Source organism: Ornithodoros turicata, unplaced genomic scaffold (genome assembly GCF_037126465.1).
Source record: "Ornithodoros turicata isolate Travis unplaced genomic scaffold, ASM3712646v1 Chromosome12, whole genome shotgun sequence".
Taxonomy (NCBI): Eukaryota; Metazoa; Arthropoda; class Arachnida; order Ixodida; family Argasidae; genus Ornithodoros; species Ornithodoros turicata.
In genome coordinates, this window is record NW_026999301.1 from 2,263,594 (window position 1) to 2,287,497 (window position 23,904).

At 44.9% G+C, this 23,904-nt stretch overlaps 1 pseudogene; it reads right to left on the reverse strand.

Moving 5' to 3' along the window:
- Nucleotides 1-1,026: 1,026 nt before the first annotated feature.
- LOC135371659 (uncharacterized) overlaps nt 1,027-23,904 on the reverse strand; it is a 31,982-nt pseudogene continuing 9,104 nt past the window's right edge.

The following is a 23,904-nucleotide window of genomic DNA, read 5'->3' on the forward strand; positions in this document are numbered from 1 at the left end:
TGAAATAGGTGGACAGAAGTATCATTCATACAATCTCCCCCCTTCTTGACATTATATAATTATTCACATTATCTAAGTGTGGCTCAACTATATTTTGTTTTACATATATAGAACGTGAAGAAAAACAATGAAGAAAAACAATGTGCAAGTTTTTGGCGATGCAGAATCAAAAATAACAAAGAGGTTAAGAGCATCAGCTGTTTACTATATACATTAAAAACAAGACTTTCGTGCAGTAGGCTGCACTTCTTCAGGTTTGAGGACCTGTTACAAGTCAATACATACATATATATAGGAAGAATATATACATATATAAGACATATATATAGGAAGAAACTTAGCAGAGGCTCTTTGGCTGCACGTTGAACATGTGTTTATAAGTCCCAAACGTCGCCACACCAACATTGGACAGCTGTTTCGGCCTTATTGGGCCTTCATCAGCAATGCATAGGTGGGCGACGTTTGAGCGAGTGGCGTCGGAAGGTCACGTGGAACGTGATGTCCTCCCGTCAGGGTGAGAAACTCACCCCTGAAAGCCCAGTGTATATATATATTTTTTTTTTTTTTTTTCACTAAAGGACTTATATTTGCGTATTGGGAAACACAAATGACAACCTGACTGTCACAAGACACACAAAGTGCCCCATATGGAAGGTGCTTTAAGGGTCCCAGTTTGTTAGGTCCCACTCTCTTGTGGCAGAGTGTGTGGGGGTTTAGATGCGCAGGTACCTGAAGGATTGTTGCATGAATATGCACCGTTTAGAAGGCAACACAGATTCCCATCTGCAGTATAAAATATAACTGAACATGCTTAGATAATCTAAAAGTTGTATGCAAGAACGGGGTGTAACTACGAGGGCGTCGAGGGGGTGCAAGTGCCTACTGAATTTTGTGTATCTATATGCTGACGTCTTTGCATTGCGGTTGCGAGGTAATAATTGAGACCACGAAAATGTACAGTGCAACAAAAGCAGAAGGATTTATACAAACATACATAGTAGAATGAAATACAAATCAAAGCTCTTTTTATAATTTTACAAATTTTCTTGACAGGGGCTTGCGTGCAAATGCCTTGTAGATGTCGTTCTTATCAGTTGTTGTGGAAGCATAGTTCACTAGAAAGAGTCTTATGTACTTTGTGCACACAAGTTCTGCCAAAATGTTGTGATGCTGGCTGTCACCGTCAGGACAGGTGAGCAAGTCTGATCTTGACACAGCTGGTGCTGCCACATGCACTAGGCTCCTGAGTGGCTTCTCAGTTTGGGCATCGTCCTTAAGTGATGCTTCCACAAAAAGTTTCAGAGTCTCCAAAACATAAAGAAGTCCATCAGAGGGATACAGCAGACCTCCTCTATCCTGATGCTGCGTGAACTGCTGGAGTGGCTGACCTGTGATGGGCTTCGTTGTGCGAGAGCTGCATATCTCGCACTCAATGAGTTCACCTACTACACGTGCTATGTAACCTCCAATGTACACTGTAGCTGACTGTAGTGTTGGATACATCGCAGGTATCCTGGGGACGTTCAGACGCTGAAGCACTTGCAATGCTGCTACTGGAAGCCCTGGAAGTGTTTTGGGCGCTTGTGGCTTTTGGAGCGGAATTACACTGCTGCACTGGGACTCTGGTGTGTGCATCACATTGCTGCTTTCTGGTGCAGCTGCAACTCCGGTCTTCAATAGCTTCTCCAGTCCTGCTATGGCAGAGCGCACATCTAGCTGGTCATTGCAGCCCAGTGACCGCCTCAATGCCCCAAACAGTGCCTCGATTGGATCACTGCTGAATTTCCTTGTTAGAACAAAATAGAATTTCTCATTGACCAGTAAATGTCTCACGCAGGCCACAGTTGAGTAGGTCGACAGAAGTAGTGCTTCATATGTCTCAGCAGTGAGAAAACCATGTGCACAGGCTGCTTGATTCTTGAGCTCCTCCATATACATGGGGAATGTCACTTCAAGCCATTCCAAGCGAGGGTCGTTCGGGTCATCGTAGTGCCTTACGTCGGGGTTGCGTTGCTCGATGTGTTGATGCTTGTTGCTTGTGTCATGGAGTATGAACCAGCGGTACACATTCTTCATGAACACGATTGATGGGCAAGTGGCAGTTGTGTCCTGCTTGTTGCCTGAGGAACTCCAATGCTGAGGTTACGTCTGGAGACAGTACCTCTACAGCTCGTTTCACGTTCATCTTCTCTATATTGCTCGGATATACGTGTTTCCTGGTCAAACTCCTGACAGGCTTCACAATCCAGTCTCTCTGTATTTCGTAGAGCTTTTTCAAGTGCGAGGATGACACCTCTCCATCCTTGCCAAAGTTGCGTGCAAGGAACTGAGAACGGATGTTCTTCAGTATGTGACAGTAGTCAAGGCTTATGAAAAGAAGCCTTTCCGGGTCACATGAATGCCGAATCCTTTAGGTCAGAAACCCACCAGAAAGCTCCTTCATAGCATTGACATTGACCTTGTGGTTATCAGTCACAAGGCGTAGCACCCTGAACCCAGCCTCCTCAACTTTGTTCATCACATAGTGAATCAACTTTGACAGCAGTTCGCCATTTAGCCCCTTGGTAAAGAAGTGTGACACTGGAATTCGGTAGGATGTGGAGAGTCCATTTATCACGAAGCACAGTAAGGGGTTTGCCAGGAGCCTCTTGCTTTGCAGTTCATTAGCTACTCCCATGTCCACATGGCCAACAAAACAATCTTGCTGTTTGTTATACTGCAGTTTCTGTTTAACACGCATCTCGTCAACAATAAGAGAACAGACCCTGGACTGGGGCGTGTCAAGTTTTTCAAGCTCTATTTTTAACCGGGCTTGCACGAGGTTGCTGAACCCAGTTTCTCCACTGATGCCACCAATGAAATTCTGCGGTGTGTTCCTGCTTGGGAGCTTCAAAAGCATTTCTTTCCTCATGTGCTCGTATGCCTTTGTAGACAAGTGCCGCAGCACTATACAGTGGCGCACGACATCTTCAGACCATAGTGCTTTCTTCCGTTTGAAATTAACTATCTGATCCCATAGGAATACAGCAGAGAGGTTCTTTTCATTTGCTTGCTCTCTGATGCATGGTAGATCACCAAAATGAGAGTCATCTTTCATTTTCTGAAGTTCGGTTTTGTAGTGATCTACTGTCCTGCGAAGGCTTTCCAGCTGTCTCTTAAGTTCTCGTTCTTTTCGTTTCCATTTTGCCCTCTCTCTTGCTAGCAGGCTTGGGATCCCTATATCTGCTTGTGTTCCTTGGTCTGCTACTGTTACATTAACATCTTTAGCATACACACTTGCTTCGACATCAGGAATACTTGCTTCCGAATGGCATGTCGACTCTTCTGATGATGACTCCTGAGCGGTGCAACAGTCAACAGCCTGTGGTGGTGGCTCCTCAATCTCCACAGTTGGTTCGAAGCACCTCTTTTATTTCTTTGGTGGCTCATCTTTGCCACTAGGGTTCTGCGCAGCTGATCTCTTTCTTATGCTTGCTGTAGCCCTCTCCTTCACGGGCTGGGGCTGCATGTAGGATGGGTACTCGGGAAACACTGAAGGTACGACACCCTTCCTCAGGCGCCGTCGCTTACCCTCTATGAAGTCATCCTGCTTGAAATGTTTACTGCACACCCTTGAGTAGTTAGACGTGGTGTTTGGCATCCACTCGTCTCTTTTTAGAGCAGCTAGCCACTGTTCTCGCACAGTCGCGTCCGCCGGCACCTCGTGGAATGATACGCCAGGCACCTTGCATTTTCAATCTGACCGGCATCGCGGCACGCAGCAGTATGCCATTGAAGTTTGAAAATCCCGGCTGCACGAAACGGCCTACACTGTGTCAGTCCGAATATAACGTACACAGCGTGCTGTGCTGTTGTCACAGTCTGTCGCAGTTTCATTAAACGGAAACGTCTCCAGAAGAAAACAACAGAAAGATCTGAAAACGCACACGAAGAGACAACCATCTAAAGCAAACGCTCAGTTCAGTCTATGGTCTTTGGTTCAGTACATCCCTACGTGGCTGTCGACCTCTCTCGGCAGGCGGCGGCGTAACAAGTGCCGGGGCGAGGAGGAGCGAACGACAGGGCGAAACAGGTTATCTGACAGGCAGAGAGAGTATAGAGGAGGCTTTTGGTGAGCGCGCACATCGAACAGCGAATTGTCATGAAGTTTCTCGTGAATGAAGGCGTAAAGTCATCTGAAATTCACAGAAGACTTCAGGCCCAGTATGGCCACGATACACTTAGCCGCAGCAAAGCGTTTGAGTGGTGGAAACGGTTCCGAGACGGCCGTATATCAGTGCAGGACGATCCAGGCCGGGGCGGCTCAGAGCCCAGTGTCAGAGTTCCTGAGAACATCCAACTGGTGGAACGCCTGATCTTAAAGGACCGACGGATAATATGTCTTGAACTGGCTCGAAAGACGGACCTTTCTGTGGGAACGTCGAACACTATCATTCATGAACACCTCCAGCTTCGGAAAGCCGGGCCTCATCACCAAAGGAGTCCTCCTCCTACAGGACAACGCACGCACGCCCCCATACGGCGCATCTCACGACACGCACCTTACAGGAACTTGGCTGGGAGTTGCTGCCACATCCCCTTTACAGTCCAAACCTCGCCCCCAGCGATTTCCATCTCTTCGGGCCACTGAAAGCGTTCCTTGGGTGCCGCCACTTCAGCTGCGACGACGAGGTCAAGAATGCGGTCCGATCATGGCTGCTACGCACCGGTAAGGATTTCTACGCTGCTGGCATCCAAGCCCTCGTGAAACGCTGGGACAAGTGCATAGTGCAGCTGGAAATCGCGCTGCAAAATAGTACTCATTTCTCGCCTGTAAGTTCATTTTACTTTTGCGAAAAATGAAAAGTCCCTGTTTGACTTAAGTCAAACAGGGACTTCAACCGGGAGGGGCGTTCAATTGAACGCCCCTCGTACAAAGGAGTTAGCCGAGGCATATCATATCCTGTGCGAAGCGTACCATAGTGCTCAACAGAAAATGTTACTCTGCTGTGTCTTACCACATTATCTTCACCCTCTCCCCAGTAGGAAGCGAGGTGCCTTCTGGGGCATCTGGAGAGTCTGTACAGGACAAGTTTGCATAAATCAGCACCAAAACGAACAACACAAATAGCACTTGAGGGCAAACAAGAGGGTGCGCTTTTAGCTGTACTAGACTTTGCCAAAAAGATAGGGCGCTTTAGGGTCCCTTGAACTTTGGGATTAATTTATCTCATGAAGCTGGAATATGGCACAGGGTCGGACACACATAAGCGTATCGCGGGAGCGCATGACCTGCAAGTATGCCAGCGCCGCGTAACGGATGCTCCTGGGTTTGAGACCTCGCGCCTAGCGAACATTCGCCACCTCTCGGTTGGGTTCGTCATTGCTCTCGTGGCGCCGGCGGGCGGGGAGACCCGGGAGACCCACCTGCTGTTGCTATTCAATCTCTGCTGACGATGTTTTGATGAGTGCGTGGCGCGTTGTAATCTTTTACGACATCACCGTCTTATCGGGATCAAGAAGGAAAGTGAAACAGACGGATGTGATGACATACGATGCATCCTTCGCAAACGAACAGATAACTATACATTACAATAAATGCAAGTATGCCACGACATGCGCCTGTTTCACTTTTCTTCTCGATTCCGATAAGACAAAGATTACGTCTCGCCACGCACTGATCAAAACGTCGTCAGCAGAGATTGAATAGCAACAGCAGGTGGGTCGCCCCGCCCGCCAGCGCCACAAGGGCAATGACGGACCCAACCGAGAGGTGGCGAATGTGTTCGCTAGGCGCGAGATCTCAAACCCAGGAGTATCCGTTGCGCGGCGCTGGCATACTTGCAGGTCATGCGCTCCCGCGATACGCTTATGTGTGTCCGACCCTGTACAAGTTCACTTATGACTGAGGCAGCTGAATACTAAGGTAGTTTAATTTTGTATTCAGTCAGGTGACTTCATAAAAAAGTGAAACATTGAGGCGGAAAAGCTGAAAACACACTGCGAGGCAGTTCAGAAATCTGAGCTTATAATGCGTTATTGAAAAGAAAACCACGAAATCTACCTTGACCTCGTGGACGTCTTGTGGTGTAGGTGATAGGCTAGACTCTTCAGAAGACATAGCACTAGGGTTGCTTGACTGAAAGACTAGAGAGGAAAAACGAGAGCAAAAGCAACAACAACAATAACAAAAGAACGGATTGCAACCCAGCTTCAAAGTATGAGTTAATAAAGCACAAATGAAGGGCTGTCACATGGGTCTCACCTTCACCACTTGCTCGTTGGGTGTCTGTGGTCATAGGTGATTGGCTACGCTGTTGAGAAGACGCAGCGCTGTTGGGGCTGTGTGACTGAAAGACTAAGACGAAAAACTCAGTAAAAATGCACTGCAGCAATAAAGCAAGTGGTGGTCGGATGCGGCATGCCTCTTCACTGAACATACGTGAAAAGAAAAAAAAAAAAAATAACAAAGAAGCAACGGAATGAACAACTAACTATCTCTCAGGTATGGTGATTTCTGTTTCAAAAGTGGACCGGACTTTTTTTTCTAGGCTTGATTTTTCGGTTATTCTTTGCAAAGGAACCTGTGGTGATGTAGTGGCACAATGCACTATCGCACAAGTACACTGAACACATTTTTTGTTTTGTGTATTTGTACCTTGGTGCATTGTGTCACTACATTGTCACATGTTTCTTTGCAAACAATAACAGAAAGATCAAGCCTAAAGAGAGAGAGAGAGAGAGAAAAAGGCCCGGGCCACATTTGAAACGCATATCACCGCAGAACGCTGCAGTCACTAAAATGGGCAGCACAAATGTAAAGTACTGGCATTAAAAGCACGTGAGTGATGTTGCACAAACAGCAAGTTTTTTTCGTGTTTATCACGCGGTGGTGCTCTACAAAACAATAAAGCAGGTGCTGCCTGATTGTGGCATGTCTTTCTACTGAACACAAGCATTAAGAACAACAACATATCAGTAACAGCAACTCTCATGTGTGGTGATCTGTGTCCCGAAGTAGCCTGCAGTTCTTTTTCTAGGCTTGATCTCAAGGTTATGTTTTGTAGTATGACAGTGCACTGCAGTACAAGTACATTAGACACAAATATGTGCTCAGGAAGACCACTACAGCAAATTCCAAACTTGTGCTATGGTGCAGTTGTGCTACTATTCATCAGAGATTGCTCAGCAAATGATAACTTATATAGCAACCCCAGATAAACGAATGCCTAGGCCATTAGGAAGAGCGATCACTATACCCACCATTGCTATGCCAGATCCATAGTTGTAGATCACAGCATTCATTCAAAGTGCTTTTTGTATTTATTCAGAAACATAATTACTGGGGCCCTTACTCGCAAATCTGAGAGCTTTAAACAAAGCATTTCTAATGAACACAGCGTGCTGTAAGGCTTCTGGCAACACACTATCTGGAGCAACCAGTAAGCTGACAGGATACTGGCTACCCCTTCCTCTACATCTGTAACACGGAAAAGTGAAGTCTTGTCGGCAAACAGGTGCTGTGCCTGTTCGATGTCAGTCCCTGTGAAGAGCACACACAGTGTGACAGAGATTTGCTGATCGTATTGAAAACGGTGCAGTTAGAACAGCGCACTAATGATGATACAGAAGACAAAGATACAAGAAAAAAATCGAGTGAATACTAACGAGTACATTGCACTAGCACCATACAACTAAATGCTCTTCTTGTGCTAAAGCCCCATGGGGGCAATCAGTGTACACTGATGTTTCATGAGTGGTGCTCCCAGTCCGAAGGTGTTACCCGTACCGTGCTAAGGGGTGGAAAGGCGAAGTGTAGAAGCCTTGAACGGTGGTGGTCAGGGTCTTGGTCAAGCCCCAGCCGATTGGGTTTTCCTTAAAACTCCAGGACCTTCAAATGCGTATAAACGTGAAATGTGAGCGACTTGTTGGACCGTCCATTTCCTATAACTGCATGGTAAAAAATTCTTTTACGAGCGGGGCCGCAAAGCAACCCTCAACTGGAGTGCACGATGGGAATTCAAAAAAAAAATTCACTGCAAAATATACAGTTCTTGCAGCAGCAAGAAATGGCAGAGAAAAGGTAGTCACTTTGGGTAAGATGTCACCATTCTTCATTGAGAAGGCGACTTCTCTGTCTATGTATTTTCCTGAGGGTCAAACACATGCGATCAGGTGACATGCTGATCAAGTGCACCTCTGAAACAGACTAAGACCATCATGAATGCATATGAAATGAAACAGATTCATAGACCTCATGACTATGAGGTGCTTAAGTTCTCCAAGCTTTCTAAGGGCGCACTCCCGCACATCTGCACCTCCTATAGTTCTGAACTGAGAGCGCAAGATACACGGACAAAGAACGGAGAAATTGACAGGACGGGCGCTAACTTCCAACTAAGTTTATTGAAGAAAATGAGCAAGAAAGCATAAACCCCCTCACAGCACACGTGTCACATTCTGGGCGCACCGGTTCTGAGGAAGATCAGTTCCTTTTCGGTTAGAGGTACAGAAGGTGTGCTAACGCATACATCTTGATGGTTATTTATCTTTTCTGCTTCTATTATTTCCCTTGTTAGTTTAGTCTTGTTTCTTGCGATGATATGGCAATCTTGATAGATGGGTTCATATCCATGAGTGTTATAATGATAAGCCAACCACCCCTCTTTTTTCTTGTTGTTCACATGGTTCCGGTGTTCGCGCAAGCGATCATTAATACATCGCCCTGTTTGGCCTATATAACATTTTCCACAAGTGAGTGGTAACTTATACACCACTCCTTCATCACATGGAACAAATGGATTTCTGTGCTTGGTACTGCATTGTGTGCGTAGCCTGGGGACAACTCAACTTACTGAGCTTACTTAGCTTTTCTGGGGCCGAGAAGACAACCCTTGCTCCTGCCCTTTCACCAATCTTTTTTAGGCGGTGCGAGATGTTATGCAGGTAGGGAATGACAACTACTCTAACCGAAAAGGAATTGATCTTCCTCAGAACCGGTGTGCTCAGAACCGGTGCGCCCAGAATGTGACACGTGTGCTGTGAGGGGTTATGCTTTCTTGCTCATTTTCTTCAATAAACTTAGTTGGAAGTAAGCGCCCGTCCTGTCTATTTCTCCGTTCTTTGTCCGTGTCTCATTACCAACTAGCCCAATCCTCAACCCTCCTATAGTTCACTTGTTTGAACTTCTGGAGCAGATTCAACATCATCAATGGAAGAGTCACCAGAGTTTATGCAGAGATTGCGAAGTATGCAACGTCCTAGTATAAACTTTGACGTCTGGTCAACTGTGATGAAGTCAAGAAGCTGCACTGCCGAAATCGCTGCTTTAGAATGCCAAATGCATTCTCAATGCGCACACGTGTCCTGTAGAACTTAAAATTAAACTCTTCCTGCTCCTTTGTCAATGTACCATAGTCCTGAAGGGAGTAAGCAAGTACTCCCTCAAGGGATATGCTGCGTCACCAAGAATGTGATACTTGTTTGCACAACATATATATGGCAGCTTTGCTGTGACTGATGAGGTTGTGAAAGCCGGTGCATCATGTACCTTTCCCGGGAAACCCGTTCAACATTGAGGAAGCGCCGCTTGTCATCGCACACTCCCTGCATGGTCGGAGAAGGAATCCCAAGCAGCACAATGTACTGAAAGTCGAGTGCAATAGGGGTGTACGGGTAGGTGGAAGACCGTGAACAGGCTCGTGAAACTAAAGAACATTGATAACACACATACCGTCCACCCCTGTTGCACTCGACTTTCAGTACATTGTGCTGCTTGGGATATCATGTCTATTTGCACACGTGGACTTTTATCTTGTGTATCGGGCGCCGAATCTGGGTGTAGGTCCGATCAGTGCACCCGCTGACACCTGAGACTCCTGAAATCTGTGAAAAGGGTGCCTCATGTTAGAGATTAGAACAGAATATCACAAAATAAACAACTTTCTGTACAGTGAGGCAAAAGCAGCGAACTTAAGGGGGCTGGGACACCTCATAGATTGGTTAATAAGATTATGGACGTGTTGTACCGCACCCCGTGACGTCAAGGCCGCACGAGTTTCGGTATTCACAGTGCCCATTTTCTCCGTTTCTGTTACCCTCATCGCTGTGGCAGTTTCAGTGCGGGTTCACACTGGTGCAGAGAACCATTTTTTACATTTATCTTGGATAATGTGGGATGGCCTGTCTCAACCCATTTAAGAACATTCAGATCAGTGAAGGAACAGATGAGGAGCGTGCAAGTGAGCTGGTAGGCATTTGATGTAGGCAACATTTCCTTGAGTTTGAGGAGCAAAGAGCACAGAAAGCAGACACTACACGTACATACAGGGTGTCCACGCTAAGTGTGAACAGATTTTTTAAAAAAATATATAACACTTTTTCCAAGATGAAATCAATTGCAATATAGCGTATGCTAAAGGGCACTCCCTAGCAGGGCATTAGCAAAGTCCAAAGGCAATGTCTTAATTAACTTTCATTAACTTTTTAATTATAAAAGCTACAAGGTTGTCCCAATGAGAACATCTGTTCCTTTCGGTCACCTGATATCGTAGCCGTTTTCAGAACAAAAATCCGTTCGATAGATCGCCCGCAAAAAATTCTTGAAGGAATGCCATTTTTTCTTTATTTTGTTCATTGCGCTTCTTAGAAGACGCGTATTTCCTTCATCCCCAACGGGAGAGGGGGAAGGAGCACAGTGCCGCCTCATGCGTCGAAGATGAGCTTTAAAGGGACGGTCTCGTACAGCCGGGGCGATTCCGAAACTTAGCCAAAACTAGTTTCACAAGTATTGTACACATACAACCGTCAAAGTTTCATTCGGAATAACCAAGTCGTTTTCGAGGAATTTGTCGAAACGTGCCGTAAGAGCAGACAACGAAAGTTGCGCCTCTCTCATGCGTACGTCACGTATGACGTCGACCCGCGGGTGCGTCGTCGTTGTCATGGTAATTGTAACTTGCAGAAGCACCTTTGTCTGAGTAATCCTCTTTGCTCTCGAAATGGGGACACTCAGGCATATACCTCCGCGAGCGGAGAATGTAGTCCGAGCATTGACTGTGGGGTCTCCCATAATGTGGCGCACAATAGAATACGTGGAAGCTAAGTCACGTGTTTTCTTTCCGCGAGTATTTAATGCGGTTTTTAAATAAACACGTTCTCCTTCTCCATGTACGTCGTCAGCGACGCTTGATTTCGAAGCATGACCAGTATACAACGGGGAGTGTAATGGAAGCGCGCGTAATATATTTTTGGTCGGAGGTGTAATGCGACCACGCGCGCCGATGGCCAGCGACTTCAGATTTGTGATTGTGGATGGGGTTGTTCTGCGACTTTTAACTTGTTTCTGAGGATGAACATAGTTGTTCTGAACCACCATGCTTGCCACTACTTAGAATGCGCGTTTTTCACCTGAGAACTGAAACAAAATGTACGAGAGTTGCCGCGGTGCCTAGTAACTTCTGAAAATCGTCTGCTCACGCCGATGCACTAGCACGCGCAAAAGCAGACGATTTCTGTATCCTATCATGGACTTACCCGCAGGGCGACGTGGCCGTTCTTATTGTTGCCAACACAGATCGCGGCGTGCTCTGCAATCTTTATCAATTTAATTCGGTTATTTAATAACTGTGGCGTGTTTTGTCGGGTAAATTAGCAGTATTCCATTTTCAACAAAGGACAATCGAATGGTACACTTTATGAATGGGGCAGGGGGTACGAGACCGTCCCTTTAACTTGCGGAAACAAAACAAAAACAAATGTATCGGGTGACTCTATCGGAATTGGCCTTATCTTGGGTTGCATTTTCTGTTTCCTTTTAATCTTTTTCCAGGACGCGAGAGGCGATAGTGTGCTCTTTCTCCCTCTCAGATTGGGGGTGAAAGAAAGGCGCGTCTTCTAAGAAGCGCAATGAACGAAATAAAGAAAAAATGGCGTTCCTTCACGAATTTTTTGCGGGCGATGTATCGAACGAATTTTTGTTCTGAAAACGGCTACGATATTAGGTGACCGAAAGGAACCGATGTTCTCATTGGGACAACTTTGTAGCTTTTATAATTAAAATGTTAATTAATGAAATTTGATTAAGACGTTGCCTTTGGACTTTGCTAATGCCCTGCTAGGGAGTGCCCTTTAGCATATGCTATATTGCAATTGATTTCATATTGGAAAAAGTGTTATATATATTTTTAAAAAATCTGTTCACACTTAGCGTGGACACCCTGTATGTGTAGTATAGTGTCTGTTTTTGGTATTTTTCTTTGTTCCTCAAACTCAAAGAAATGTTGCCTGCATCGAATCAGGTATATATGGATTAATCCAATGCAGAACACAAATAAATGAAAATCTGACTTCTAACCTCCTGAAAATCCCTTGAAAGTGCATCTAGGTCGTTAGGGAACTTTCCCAAACGGAACAAAACTTCCTGCGGTGTTCCTGGGGGTATCCTTTCCCGGAAATTCGGATCTCCCTGGGAGACAGACTTTCTTCGTACAGATATCCCCCACATCTCCGAGTGATCACGGTTTGGACGTCCCACAAACATCCGTCGTTTGTCCTCACAGGAAGTTACACGGAGATGCTAGGACGTTGCACGGACTTATTTGCGTTCGTGCTCAGGGCCCTGTATTTTCTCATTATTATTGATGCTCTTCGTTGAGCTGCTGCGTAGGTGGACAGATTGCTACTAGGCGTTTTATTTTGCCATTTTGTTTCAGCTTCGGCCACTGCGTTTTTCTTTCTCAGTTGCTCATCGTGGTTTGTTTCTAGTATTTCTGTTACGGGCAATGGACATGCATTTTTAAAAAGCTCTTAGAACCGTGAACTTAGAAAGGCAGTGGCATACCTTTCCAAAGCGAAAACAGATACTATATATTGCTTGTCTCGCCAGCTTCCACAACTTCGAGAGTCCTGTTTGCCTGCGAGTCAAACTAAAGGGTGAGGTGTTTAATTTCAATGCGATTGCGTATACCGATAACGCTGGACTCAAGAACTGCTTGGCATATTAACTCACTGTCATGATTACGTCTGTGTTTCTTACTGCTTTTGATTTGAGGCATTTAGCTGGTTCAGCGAAAGTCGAAGCGGTTACGAACATTACCCTGTCGGTATCATACGTTCCCGGATGCGATAGTCCCTTTAAAGGGATACTTTGGAACGATTGGTGAAAAAATTGCTGCACATCGTAGTTGATGCATAACATCCACAGTCTACCTGCCATCAACTTTGTTTCTACCTCGTGTGACGAATATGCCTCAAATAAGCGAGCACTCAAACCGAAACGGGAACGTGGAGAGGAGTCTCAAACACTTTCCGTTCCGAACGCCAACACGTTACGTCACCCTGCACGGGGCGGACAAGTAGTATAGCACACCGGTCGTAGTCGCTGCGTTACATTCCCGGAACAAAACAGTGGACGAAGATTGGGGATCAGATCACTCAGACACAGATGGAAAGAAACAACGGTCATCTGCTCCCCTGAGAGCCAGAAAACAGCGCAGGAATGGTATGACTAATGCACGGTGACGTTGGCCGAACAGAGAAAGGAAGAAGTACTTCGACGTTCGGTGGGATCCAGACTTTTCCAAATTTTGAAAGTCGTTTTTATGATTCCACCTTCATTTTCAAGCGAGATATTTTACAACTGTGTTCAGTTCGTGTAAATGATTGTGGGAATACCGCAAGCTTGAAATCCATTTTGTTCCGAAGTCTCCATTTAAGGAACTTCACACACACATCATTTACTCGTGAATGCAGCACTGTCATTTAACAACATATGACAGTCCATTAATACTTTGAACATGCATTGAGCTTTACGCCTCTGGTTGGGCGTGAAACAGTGAATCTTTCAGCGAGCATACCATTTTCCAAACTGCAAAACATAAACAGTTTATCAACATGGCTCATGTCTTGTGCCATCTCCGACTGATTGGAGAGTATTACCAGGCTTGTATCCATGAAACGGTCTTAACAATTAACCCCTTTTTCACCATTCCCCCAAAAAGCCCTTAACCTCGCTAACAATGTTCTTAGGCTCGGGCCACATGAACTCACTCGGGTATCATCTTTATGGTTTCTGGGCATTGTGCTTCATGAAAATATCGGGTGGCAACATCATATTCACTTCATTAAAAGGATAGCTACGTCTGGTGTCTTCACACTTGCTAACCTCAGATGCCGTTAACGTTCTGTGTGCTACGCCCTTATGCACTCACGTATCCCATATGCCCTCGAGGGTTATGGCCTCACATATACCTTCAACCCCTTCTCCTGACCCAGAAGCAGACACTGCAGATTATTCTCTTTTTAGATCCTGCTGAGTCTGACTCATTTGGTTTCCCCCGCCCTATCAGAAATTAACCTTTCAGGCCTCAGGTGTTATTTGACCTCTCAGACTGAAAGGACCTCTCAGGCTAACGGGACCCCCCAGGCTGACAGGACCTCTCAGGCTAACAGGACCTCTCAGGCTGAGAGGTGCTTGAAACCCCTCAGGGGTGAGAGGCTTTCAGAACCCATCAGGCTGAGGGTAGTTCTCTGTGGTATTGGTCTGTTGTAACGGCACAAGTTGATGGAGCCAGAAAAATGTGTTGTGTAAGATTTGTGCTGTGCTGATATATGCTACCACCACCAAAATGGCTTTGACTGTTCCCTAAGAGAGTGCATGTGACCACATGTCATATGAACCACATGGAAATTTACTTTTTCCTTAAATCGGTGCACTTTTCGCTGAGATATTTTCTGATTGATTGTGCTCTCTTGATGGCTTCCTCTTCCGAGACAGGGCTCTCTCCTTTGCTAAGGCGCAGAATGAAGAAATCTGAAGGAAAAATAAAATTAGCCATCATTATAGTAGCAAAGGAACAATAGCTCTGGTTACAGGTGGTTATAACCAGTGTTTCCAGTTTTTTGTACTTATAATATATAGAAACTCTGGGGGTGTTTATCGGCATTTATGATGTTTGGAGAAATTGAAATCCAAGACGTAGACTAGAAAGTAAATGCCCGAATTGGGCATTTATAATAATTTCCCGGTTAATACGTAGTTTTCACCCACTTCAGACATCGAATTTCACTAACTTTGACGTGAAATACATCGCCAGAGCACAGAAATACAGCACCCTGGATCGCGTCGCGTCTTTCCTCCGCGTGGTGTGCTCCGTGTATGGTAGGTAGAAAGGGTGGTAGTGGTACCCCGACCGGCGAGAGAAGCGCACGCTCCCGCTGGAAGAAAGGCGCAGAGGGCGCTTCAAGCCTGAGGTATGCGTTCTTTCCCCAGTCGACGGTTCGCATTTCGATGAGTTTCGCCAATAATCGCGTTCTGAAGCAGTTTCTTGCGAGTTTATTTTTAGCCGAGACACTACGCACAGGGGCTACGTGTATTCCTGAACAAATGGGAGGCTTTCACATGAAAAACAATAACAAAACGCAATTCGTACCATAACAGCCGACAGATTCTAGCGAGCGCAAAAAGCTGCCGCATCTGCTCCAATTACGTACTACACCTTTTAGTTATCCGCCCTTTCCTCAGCAATAACGGCACTTTACTGCACAAACAGGATACATTTATCACTATTTATGACTAGAACAATCTTACAGCCCTGCCCAGAAGTCCTGGCCACTAGCATAGCAGCTACCGCAACGGAAATAAAATAAATATCAAATAAATAATAAATAAATAAATAAATAAAGCGCTTGGCCTTGTCTTCCTGCGTGTTATATTTTTTGAGTTTGTTATATTATATGAGTTTAGTCGAGACTGTTTGGACATATTCCTGCATACTCTTCTCTGCTGTCTGTCGAGGTTTACGCCCTTTACGTAAAAATAAAGCATTGTGATCAAATAAAACTTGCACACAGCACCTGTTAGTTCATTTCTGTGGAGACCACAACCAACATGGTGTGTTGAGGCTGGAGCACTGGTGGTCAACTCATGGAGGCTGTCAGTATGTAATTTGTACATGCTAAAAAATCTAGTGAAAGCTGCTTCAAAGGAAGAAGGGAAGGGTCCTTCTGTGCAGACGTATTCCCGGCGTCTACAGCTTCATCAGCCATGTCAGAATCAGATGTATTCCTTTAGCAAGGCACTGGCGACTCCACGTTGCGGTTCCTCCTGTTGCGCTGAGCGGGCAGTTTCTTGGAGTTTGTCCGGGAATTTTTGGGTCCGGGAGTATTGTGCGTACCGCATCATCTTTCAGGGTAGGCCGGTCACGCTTCATCGGCTCGATCTTGACGTTCACGACAGGTGCGTTGGCGTAAAAGCGCAATCGTCGAAATGTATTTCGCAAACGGCCGAATGTTTTTGGAGAGGCATGTCTGCACTTGCTGTACGCTGATTCCATTCTTGAAACCTTTCTGGGTCCTGCGGAACGGCGAAGAGGGCGAACTTTCCAGTTGTGTGGTTTTGTGTCACCCCTGTGTGTGCTGTCATATCAGCTGCATCACCATCGCGATTATTGCCACGTGACTCCCGTATTTGGGTTTGAGCAGGTGGGGACACGCGCTCGCCAGACTTGCTAGGCTGTTTGGTCGACATAGAATGCGGTAAGGTTTATTTTATTGCTAAATTCGAACAAAGGCAATGCTTAGGTGCATATTGTCACGTGCATGGTATTCAGTGTTGTGCACGGACTTGATGCCATGCCGCCGCGGGACTGCTCTCCACATGATGTGTAGCGAAGCCAACGGACAATAATGTACAGTTGCAGCCCAAACCACTGCCGTTGGGAGATTCTTTGCGTTAAAATGAAGGAAACGCTTTCGTTTCTCAAGATACTCTTGACCTGCATGTGTACACATGTATCTGCACCTCTGGTGACCCCGTAGTACGTACTTTTTCCGCTTCCCCGCCAGGTACGTATTAACGAGGAAAAATAGACCTCTCGCTGTTTGTAAACAAATGACGTCATAGTGTTCGACAGCGCCATCAATTTGGTAGAGTTGAACTACGCTCGAAGCTAGAGCCCGCGCTCGCGCCCGAAAGCCACGGTCTTGAGGGGGTTACGGTGGTCCCTGAAAGGGCGACCTATGGCACCTCAACAATTCCCATCGCCTATGAATAGAAATAATGATTTGATTATTTTTATGTCTCCAATAAAGGTGTTAGGGAATGTCAGTGAATAATGACACTCACTTGTGGAAAGATACTCCAGATATGGCAGAATCACTTGTGTGACGTACACCTTGGGAGCGCACATGGTATGGGCATGACTTGTACCCGAAGCACAAACACAGCTCGGGAAACAAAACTCCAGATACAGTGTAGCAAGATTCGCAAGTTCACCAGCCAACACCAAACACCTTATTACAAATGAAGAAATGCTGACATGACAACAACAGTGGGAATAGTGGGTATTGCCGGTGTACATTGACGACAAATATTCACCACGATCCTGCGGTCCCGGAAGCTTCCTTGCACTGGCTTCAAAACTGTTCTCCACATTTCCAGGAAGCAGGCCATTACATTAAAAAGAAAGTAAGTCAGAGCCCCAAAGAATTCTCGGCGAGCTTGTGCTGTGAGGTGCCACCCCTTCCCCGTCACAAAATTAGTGAGCCCATCTTCCTTATCTTAGCCTACCACTCCCTATGTCCTTAATTTACTGATTTGCTTTATGTGTATTAATTGTGTATCACTGTGTCAAAAGAAAAGAAAACAAGTCGTCGCACCCGAAAGTTGAACGTAAGAGCATCAGGCACCGAAATCATGAGGAGAAATTATCCTTATGATTTCTATGGTGTCAAGGCCCCATGTTTTTAGCGGCGGCAGAATGCACATGAGGCGGTAGGTTTGTTTGTGTGCTTACGAGGCTCTTCCGGGAGAGGCGAATATTTTTCGTCTGTGGCGGCTGTCCCACAAAGGATGGACCGCCAGGATTACCATCACCAGGGTCAAACCAGTCTTCCAATCGTTTCATTACCCCGTCGGAGTTTCCCCTAATTCGACATGTTCTAACGTTCTAGTCAACGATTTCTGGTCAGTTGTTTCAGCCGCATTGTTTCTTGTGATGCAGCGAGCGTCAAAGTCGCACTCCGCGTAATTATCTTTAGCTGATAACCGCGACCGGCTGTCGACAACTCCGGAACCGAAACTGTCCTAGCTGCCCCTTGCACTCAAGGCCGCCTTTTCTTTCTAGAACAGGTGATTACAGCACGGGGAGGGCGCAGTATTACTTAACTTCATATTTATTTTATGCTTACTGCACATTTGTTTCCTCGTAAATTGATTACAGTAACAATATTCACCATGGACATGCCAGGGACAGCGCGCAGACAGCACTGGCACATGGCAACACTGGCCGCCACAATATGGCACATCCCTCGTCTTGACGCAGAGCTAGCGCCACCTTTGCTTCTAGCCTCTCCTTATGATTTCTATGGTAAGGGCAAGGAACTTTCCCGTTTCGCCTTCAGCTGACACAGCATATCGCTCAGGGTCTCTGCAGCAATATTTGCATCGAGTGTCTCACACTTAAATAGTCTGCTGAGAGGACATGTGTCCAAAAAGATGTTACTCATGACGTGCACGATGGGGATCACGTCAACTGTGGACAACGCCGTTATTAGTGTGCGAGCGTTGATAGCAGATGACGGCTGTCCTTTCCAATTTGACACAGCCTCCAACGCTGCTAAGATGCCTGACTGAGAGGCCGTGAACGTTGAGACTGCGTTGTGCCGTTCTATCCATCGAGTTTCACAGAGGCCCATCAGCTTTCCCTTCAACACAATCCGGATGATGACATGCCGGATGACATACGTTTCGATGATGACGTGAAGAAGGACACTGTTACTTGGAATGTCCCCATTGCGTTACGAACGCTCTGTACAGAAGATGATTTCGATATGCTTAAGTTTAAGGCGTGGTTGCAGGCGTGGAAGCAACGTCAACGAGCCGCATTGATAGCCTCCTTCTTAATTTCCTTCACTGTACTACAGGCCTCCGATACCATAACACTACATCCGTCAGTTCCCATGCCTACACAGTTTTCAAGATTCAGTCTCATATCTTTTACTCTGTCGATCACAATCTTTCCGAGCACTTCACCAGTGCAGCGATGGCTCATATGTCTGGTCACTTCCAGGTGCATCTTCCGAAAGTGCAGCATGGGCGTTCACAAACATAACAAAGTCCTCCCTTATACAGTGCGTACCGTTGCTCGACTTCGTGATGGTGTACCTCAGCAAGAGACTCATTTGGGAGATCTGGGCAGTGATGTGCAAAGTACCTCAAAATTATACTTCAAGTAAAGTACAAAGTACCTGGGGTCATTAGTACTTCAAGTACAGCACAAAATACCCAGTTCCAAATGTACTTCAAGTAAAATACAAAGTACTAGGCAAAGTACTTCAAGTACTCATCAAGTACATTACGAATTTAATTTGTATCACTTTTCATTTCACTGTTTAGTATCTGTGTCTTGCTCTTTTTGGCAAAACTTTAGCGAGCATTCTTGACAAATCCTCTAAAGCCATGAAGTCCCAGGTTAAGAGCTAACCCGTGAATATGAACTTAATCAGATGGCATAATTTGCAGTCACATGTAGAGAGGTAATCCGTCAGCTGTGCTGTGATTATGTTTTATACGCTGACTGATCCAAGATCTCCCACATAGTGTGGTGTTCCGGTACTAATCTGCTTGGCCAGGCTAGGGAATTTCAAGGGGGGGGGGGAAGTACAAGCCAACGGAGATTATATATTTCACTGCATTCCATGCTGCTTTTGAAATACAACATGTTTAAACAAAGAATATGAAGAATGTAAAAAAGGATGAAGCACAATGTAAGCCATCATTTTTATACGACTGTGATCTGCAGCAATGTAATCCATGTGACCAATTAAAAAAAGTACAATGTAAAAATTTCATGTGTGTTTCTCAGAGTGTTCTGTAATATAATGCCCACACAATAATCACACATTGGGATATCAAATGATTATTAATTGCCAACGAAGGAAACAATATAAAAAAAGCATAGAACCCTGCATTGGGAGAACTGAAATAACAATTGACCAAGTCATTGTGCTGCCGGTTAGTGCCATAATGTGTGCGTGTATTTGCATTCCATTCGTTTTACATAATCATAGAAGCGTTGATACTTTTTCAACACTTCAAGCCGCTCAACAATAAATTTGCTTCAACAAATATGCTCTTTAAAAGCACAAAAATCATTTTTTGGTAAAATGTCAGACTGGGACTCTTGGTAGTGCGTCCCATTAAAAGCGCTAAAATGACGGCAAGAAGACGAAAACACACAGATAGCGCTATCTGCTATCTGTGTTTTCGTTTTCTTGTTGTTATTTTAGCGCTTTTAGTAGGTTTAATTTTTGATACTCTTTTGTGATTTCTTTGTCTGGACTTCAAGTTTGGGTAGTTGAGTACTTGATGGGAAAGTACTCGGAGAAAGTCCTTTAAGTACAGTACAAAGTACACGACTTAAAATGTACTTAAAGTAAAGTACAAGTACACTGAAATGTACTTAAAGTAAAGTACAAGTACACTGAAATGTACTTAAAGTACTACTTGAGTACTTGGTACTTCAAGTACTGCCCATCATTGTATCTGGGACATATCCGTTGCTTCGTCCAACAAGACACTGTAGAACTGTGATGCTGTTGCACGTTTCATAATCGCGGCAAGCACTTCTTGTCCTCAGCACTTGAGAAGTTCATTCTGGACTGGGCTGCTTATATACGTTGCTTTCGACGTGCTTGTTAGTAGTAGACGTAGGGAGATACGCAGAACCAAAGAGCCTGGTGACCATCGGTCCCCACCGCTCTAGATAGGAAGGTATTTGGAGCAAGATCGTTCCCGCCAAGGAGGAGCACGCACCAAGACCGCCCCGTGCGTTTCGCGGCCGCGCGTCGCGTAGAGAGGGGTTTCCTTCTCGCGTTTGAACATGCATGAACATGCAAAGTACATCTTATTCCCTTTCCACATCTTTTATTACATCCCCGAGCTGGTAGTTTTCCTACCGCACTTAACATAGCATACTTTCCTCCTGAAGACATGCAGGCAATAGACATACACATTTGTACAAGTGAAAAATATTTTATTAATGCCAATTAAAGTCAATGATGCTTAGTAATGCCAATTAAAGCCAATGGTGCTGGGAATTGCCAATTATGTTGCCAATCTGTGTGAAGGAGAAAACCCAGCGGAAAAACCTTCACACCTGAAACAGAAGAAACATAAAAGACAACAAAGATGCTACAGGATGGCAATTAAGACATGAGAACGGAACATACTCACACATTTTCTTCATTGATTTGGCAGCTTCCATAAGGGTATGAATCGATGGCATTGAATTGATAACGTTTATCATCATAGGGCATGAGAGCAAGCTTGGTATTCTCCAAGGTATACATGCACTGACGTTTGCTACATATTGATCTTTGCACATGAGATACCTTTTCACTATTGAACAACACATTTTTGTACACATTACGAAGCCAATGCTTGCGAAGTATATCCTTCTTCACTCCTTTTGCTCTAGCTATTTGATCATCACCAACCAACTTTATCGAATACATTTTAGCCTTTAGAGCAACTACCTCCTCAATTATACGACCACCAGTCTCACACTTGAATCTAAACAACTTACCCCTATTTTTGTCACTGTACAATGCGTGATCTCCAGGATATGATGACAGGTCCAGATGTTCATCTGCAATTTTCTTCAGTTCACCTTCATAATCGTCAGTCACCAACTCTAGGATAAAAATATCAGTGTCCGTGTACATGGGAATGACTGTACAGGAGAGCTTGCTCTGTAGAGTACAATAGAGGAACTCATACATGACATACTTCGAGTGGTCAAGCACGCAGAATCCAATCTGCAATGGGAAGTTACATTTGATAGTTCTTTTTTTCAATTCATACAGCACACAATTCTCAGAGAGAATTTCGAAATGAACACAGTCATTTGAACTGCTATACCGCTCAGCTTCCTCTAGACTAAAGGCTACCTTAATATTCCTGAAACGAGAAGGATTAAGAAGACTTCTTCCAAATATACTTTTTATAGAGAGCTTCATCAAGCTCTTCTCAAACTCTGTTTGTGCTGCTCTACGACGCTCAATGTTCATCATGATATATGGTTCAAATATCTTGCTCTGCTTGAATTGTAGTATTTTATGGATCTTGCTCACTTTCATACCCAATCTATAGTACAACCCTAGCAAACGATAGTGCACAACATACCCTGTTTTGTCCATACATGTGAGAAGCAACTTCTCTTGAGTGGATGTCCTGTAATTAAGCTGCTCAATTAGTTGATGTTGGTACGTTGACAACCAACTTAAGTCCACCTTCTGCTTGCGCGGCGCCAGCGGGAAATACCGTGTCTTCTCATGCAACTCAGGAGGGTATACTAGATCGCATACGTATATATAACCGATAGCTGCATCCTCTGGGTGATTAACAAAATCGATACTCGAGAACTTTTCTTCAGGCACCCATTCGAACCCTCCAACTGGAAGGCACTTTGTGAGACAACCACCATACAAAGAATTGGCATCATAGTAGGCCAAATAGCTCGATGGTCTTTCTTCATCGTAATCAGGGCAATCCTTATTGTTAGCTCGAGCATAGCGTTTCGATTGTTGGCAAATACCTCCACGAATGGAGCCCTCAATCGTACGGTACATTTCTTCATCAGTGAAGAGCTCTATTTCCGCCGAAGTGTGCTTCAGAGCAGCTTGCCAGCTGAAACCTGGGAAACTCACAAAGCAAAGCACTTCCAACCCATATGTCTTCAAGGATAGAAACCTAAGATGCTGCATTACATCCAACAACAACAATGTGTCACATAACAAATAAAGGTTGTTGTAATCGGCGAGGGTCCTGCAAGAAAAGTGATTAAATATATCCTGTGCATAGGCATAGTCATCGTCGCTCACAGGTGTCCTAGTTCTTCTTTGTACACATCAAAGCTCTTAATGTAGGCGTATGGAAAGACACATTTCCGAGTCAGACGAAGAAAATCTTCGCCGTATACCTACTTCAGACACTTGAACACCCTCAGAAACCATTAAACTGTCAACAAGACAGGACAGTGATTAAATTCAAATATTGAGTAGTGTCACGGAAAATGAAATTACCATACTCAAAGTTCCGTATTTTTTCACTACTTGTTGCAATAAGTTTGGGTGGTGTTTTCCATTTCATGTCGTGGAAACCACGAAGCAAAGAACTGATGTCATATAGGCCAAATTGTGTACCAAAACTGGTATCTTACCGTTATTTGCACAACCAACGTTGCATTGGTTGCACAAAGAGGCCAAAAAGTTTGGGCATCATACCTACTGTGGTCATGGTGACAAGTCTTAGGGTGAGCTTGATCAAAGAGAACACCGCAGTACTCGCACTGAATGGCTGCATTGTGTTTACTCTCTTGCTCAGGTGACAAAATTATAGGTGCTGGTTCGCTGTTATACATTGCTGCGATGTCGTGTAGAAGCATGAGATATTCTACACACTTGGAACCAGCATCAGGTCCCAAATATACATCTTTTGCAACGATCTGCGAGTCGTAAGGTACTAGAACTGCACAAAATGAACTCATTACGTGGCGTTGTACGGCATTTTTGACTGCTGTATTAGGGTCCAGAATGGACTCTGTGTCAAGTCCTATCACATAAGGATAGGCGAACATATTGAAATATTGATTAAATTTTATTATATTTTTGCCCGGTGGTGGGAACTGTAAGATGACTTCCTTCAAGTTCCTACACACACGACAATGCCTGATTAGCGAATCATTTGTATAAAATCCACGAGTGCATCTCTCGCAGAATACCCGACCGTTACTACTCATCAGAGCGTTGAAATTTCTGATACCAAAGAAGTGATCATTCACCTCCAACAACTTAATACCAGTGATGGGCAGTAACTACTCATGAGGTAGTTTAACTACAACTACTAACTACTTCCCTTAAAAG